The sequence below is a fragment of the Ictidomys tridecemlineatus genome, chromosome 9 (assembly GCF_052094955.1).
Source record: "Ictidomys tridecemlineatus isolate mIctTri1 chromosome 9, mIctTri1.hap1, whole genome shotgun sequence".
Lineage (NCBI taxonomy): Eukaryota > Metazoa > Chordata > Mammalia > Rodentia > Sciuridae > Ictidomys > Ictidomys tridecemlineatus.
Window position 1 is genome coordinate 85,847,577 of NC_135485.1, and position 4,814 is coordinate 85,852,390.

The 4,814-nt window shown below is 39.0% G+C and overlaps 1 pseudogene; it reads left to right on the forward strand.

Annotated features, from left to right (window-relative positions):
• The first annotated feature begins 1,563 nt into the window (after positions 1-1,563).
• LOC101969002 (epidermal growth factor receptor substrate 15 pseudogene) lies at positions 1,564-4,472 on the forward strand (annotated as a pseudogene).
• Positions 4,473-4,814: the final 342 nt, after the last annotated feature.

The following is a 4,814-nucleotide window of genomic DNA, read 5'->3' on the forward strand; positions in this document are numbered from 1 at the left end:
CAGTATCTTAACAATGAAATACTGTCACTGTGTCACCAGAGCAATACTTCTTCCAGAAGTTATAGAATAAAACTATTGTAGATTATAGTGACCCTGGGAATTGTTCTGCTTGTTGTCATAAAAGATTTCCTTCTTTTTGTTCTGAGGTAGTCCTAAAATATAACACAAGAGTACATTATGACACACAACAGTTACCCTCAAACCTCACACAGTCTTAACCCCTAGCACTGGAGTTGGCAGATATCCAGTGAGCTTCTCCTTGCTCACAGTAATTGCCAGAATTTCAGAAAATTCAGCTCCAAGGAAAATGAAAAGAAGAAAGGCAGGGCACCCTGGTCCTGCAAACTGAAGCAGTTCCAGAGACTGATCCACAAAACTGTGAGATGAAGAGAGAGTTGCTTAGAACATTACCTTCAAAATACTTAGAAAATTCAGAAATTACCAAACCTAAATATGCTCATTGGACATAGCCAAACTCAGAAGCAAAGCAGACGATAAAGCCATGTTCATATAGCAGGTATGAGCTATGTATTTAATTTACTTCTGGAAAACTTTCTCAGGTGCATGTTTTTATTCTCTGTATATTCCCCTGCTAATCCCATCACTATGTGTGTAGGCTCTAGTATTTAACTAAAATTACTGGGGCTTCATACGCACTTCAGATATTTGATTCAGTTACTTCATCCTTTTCAAGATTTCACCCTGTAAATTTCTTGGGCTTTGCCTCTATGAATCCTAATTTTGTGCCAGTCATGGTAGCACATGCCTGTAATCCCAGCAACTTGGGAGGCTGAGACATGAGGATTATGAGTTTAAAGCCAGCCTCAGCAATGGTAAGGTACTAAGCAACTCAGTGAGAGCCTTCTCTAAATGAATTACAAAATAGAGCTGTGGATGTGGCTCAGTAGTCGAGTACCCCTGATTTCAATCCCCAGTAGTAAAAAGAAAAAAAAAATCCTACTTGTGTCATTTTAAGTCAGTGTGGCTTCAATGTCTAAAAGTAAATTTAGATTTGGAGATATACTTAGTTAACTTTTCTAATAAAGTGCTTATAGTGCATAATATATGAAGTACTATACATTTCTTTGGGGAAAATAGATGCCCCAACTGAGAACAACAAAGATGAGAATTTTCAAAAAAGATTCCAAAAAAGAGAAAATATTCAAATGACAAATAAATATATAAATGAATAAATATATGAATATAAAGCTATACTATATAAAGAACTTAAAATTAAAGTCAACATAGACTACTTTACACTCACCAGAATTGTAGAAAAAAGTTAGTCAAAAAAAAAAAGACTAATGGTCACAGAGATGTTAAGTGACATAAATTGGCAAGTCTGCAATCTATTCAATGAAATAATATCAGAAAAATTTCCATACATGAAGAATGAATTGGAAATCTGAATCCAAGAAGGCTACAGAATGCCAAATGTACAAAATCACAACACATCCACACCAATGCACATTATAATGAAAATGCCCAACATACAGAATAAGGAGAGAATTTTAAAAGCCACAAGAGACCCCTCCTTCCTTCCCCTCCTTCCCCTCACGTGCATGATGGAAACACCATGGCTGCGGCAGCCCAGCTCTCCCTGACCCAGTTATCAAGTGGGAATCCTGTATAAGAAAAATACTATAGACAGGTTGATACAGGCAATACTGGAAGGGTGCTGGCTTCAGATGCTGCTGCTTTTCTGAAAAAGTCAGGGCTTCCAGACTTGATACTTGGAAAGATTTCGGATTTAGCTGACACAGATGCAAAGGCATCCTGAACAAACAAGAATTCTTTGTGGCTTTGCATCTTGTAGCATGTGCCCAGAATGGATTGGAGGTTTCACTGAATAGCTTGACTTGGCTGTTCCTCTACCAAGATTTCATGATACCATTAGTCCTTTACTAACCAGCGGAACCCCTGCAGCTGAGCTTCCATGGGCTTTTAAAAGTGAAGATAAAGCCAAATATGATGTAATTTTTGATAGTTTAAGTCCAGTGGATGGATTTTTGATGGTGATAAAGTGAATCCAGTGTTGCTCAACTCTAAGTTACCTGTGGAAATCCTTGGAAGAGTTTGGGAATTGAGTGATATTGACCATGATGGAAAGCTTGACAGAGATGAGCTTGCAGTTGCCATGTTTTTGGTATACTCTGTATTGGAGAAGGAACCCGTGCCAATGGCCTTGCTTCCAGCCTTGTTGCCACCTTCTAAGAGAAAAACATGGGTTGTATCCCCTGCAGAAAAAGCTAAGTATGATGAACTCTTCCTGAAAACTGATAGATATGGATGGATTTGTATCAGGATTGGAGGCCCATGAAATTTTCCTGAAAACAGGCTTACCATCCACCTTACTGGCCCATATTTGGGCATTATGTGACACAAAGAACTGTGGGAAACTTTCAAAAGATCAGTTTGCCTTGCCTTGGCTTTCTACTTAATCAATCAAAAGTTAGTAAAGGGCATTGATCCTCCTCACATTCTTAATCCTGAGATGATTCCACCATCAGACAGGACCAGTTTGCAAAAAAAACTCATAGGATCAAGTCCTGTTGCAGATTTCTCTGCTATTAAGGAGCTAGATACACTTAACAATGAAATAGTTGACCTGCAGAGGGAAAAGAATAATGTGGAACAGGACCTTAAGGAGAAAGAAGATACTATTAAACAGAGGACAAGTGAGGTTCAGGATCTTCAAGATGAAGTTCAAAGGGAAAATATTAATCTACAAAAACTACAGGCTCAAAAGTAGCAAGTACAGGAAATCCTTTATGAACTGGATGAGCAGAAAGCTCAGTTGGAGGAGCAACTCAAGGAAGTCAGAAAGAAATGTGCTGAGGAGGCCCAGCTGATCTTTTCTCTAAAAGCAGAAATAACTAATCAGGAATCACAGATCTCCACTTATGAAGAAGAATTGGCCAAAGCTAGAGAAGAGCTAAGTCGCCTGCAACAAGAAACAGCAGAATTGGAGGAGAGTGTGGAGTCAGGGAAGGCTCAGCTGGAACCTCTTCAACAGCACCTACAAGATTCACAGCAGGAGATCAGTTCAATGCAAATGAGACTCATGGAAATGAAAGAGCTGGAAAATCATAATAATCAGTCAAATTGGTGCAGTAGTCCACACAGCATTCTTGTAAATGGTGCTACAGATTATTGCAGCCTCAGTACGAGCAGCAGTGAAACAGCCAACCTTAATGAACAGGTTGAAGGCTAGAACAACCTGGAGTCCAATCCCATACATCAGGAGTCTCCTGCAAGAAGTAGTTCTGAAATATCACCTGATGTGATTGATGAAAATGAAGTGGTAACTGCATCTGTTAATGAAAAAGTTTGTCCTGAATTTGACAATGAGAAACATGCAAAAGAGGAAGATCCATTTAAATCAGAATCAAGTTCACTGACAGGTCCAGTTGCAGATACAAACTTGGATTTTTTCCAATCTGATCCTTTTGTTGGCAGTGATCCTTTCAAGGATGATCCTTTTGGGAAAACTGATCCATTTGGTGGTGATCCTTTCAAAGGTTCAGATCCATTTGCATCTGACTCTTTCTTCAAGCAGTCTTCTACTGATCCTTTTGCCAATTTAAGTAATGACGCTTTTAGTGCATCCAGCCAGAGCAATAATACATCAGTAGAAACATTGAAGCACAATGATCCTTTTGCTCCTGGTGGGACAATTGTTATTGCAGCAAGTGATTCAGCCCCAGACTCCTTTGCTTCTGTTTTTGGAAATGAATCATTTGAAGATGGATTTGCTGACTTCAGCACATTGTCAAAGGCGAACAATGAAGATCCTTTTAACTCAGCCACATCAAGCTCTGTCAACAATGTGGTCACTCCAAAAAATGTGTTTGATGAAACATCCATCAAGAGTGAAGATGTACCCCCAGCACTGCCACCTAAGACGGGAACTCCAACAAGACCCTGCCCACCATCACCTCGGAAAAGACCCATCAACAAATTGGATTCTTCTGATCCCTTTAAAGTGAATGATCCATTTCAGCCTTTCCCAGGCAATAATAGCCCCAAAGAAAAAGATCCTGATATGTATTGGGATCCATTCACTTCTTCTTCTACTTGCACTACCAATAAAGAGGGTGACCTAAGCAATTTTGCTAACTTCAGTGCTTATCCCTCTGAAGAAGATATGATTGAATGGGCCAAGAGGGAGAGTGAGAGAGAGGAAGAACAAAGGCTTGCCCGACTGAATCAGCAAGAACAAGAAGACCTAGAACTGGCTATTGCACTCAGCAAATCTGAGATATCAGAAGCATGAAGAATTTTCTTGTCCTTTGTCTACAATACTCTTCTTCCTAAATATTGATGCTATTTACCATGTATATCAAAACTACCTGTGAGCATGGGAATACAAAAGGTTTGAGATTCCTGTAAATGTGACAAAAGTCTAGGTTTTTTCTTTTGTACTCTCAGATTTGACTTTTATTATTTCCTCTAAAAGCAGTGACCTCATCAGATAGGCCCTTGCTCTGGTGTGCATTTACTGTGAGCTTCAGCCTGCCTGTGCTACTTTTACTTGTAAAGCTAGAGCATCCAAGCTTCTGCCTTCTGGAATGTAGAGAGATAGTTTCACCCCATGCTACCTTTGTTCTGTGGTTATTCTGATTAGAGTCAGTAGAGTTTATAAAGTTTGCAGTATTCTCCCTTGATTTGAATGGTTGAAGGAGAGGAAGAGAACAAACATCGCATTTCTTTTATGATTGATATAAATTGGCTAGTATAAAGTACATTTTTGTATATTCTTGGAGTACAAATACCATTTAATTTGTTTTTTAGAGAAAAAGAAAAATATTTTG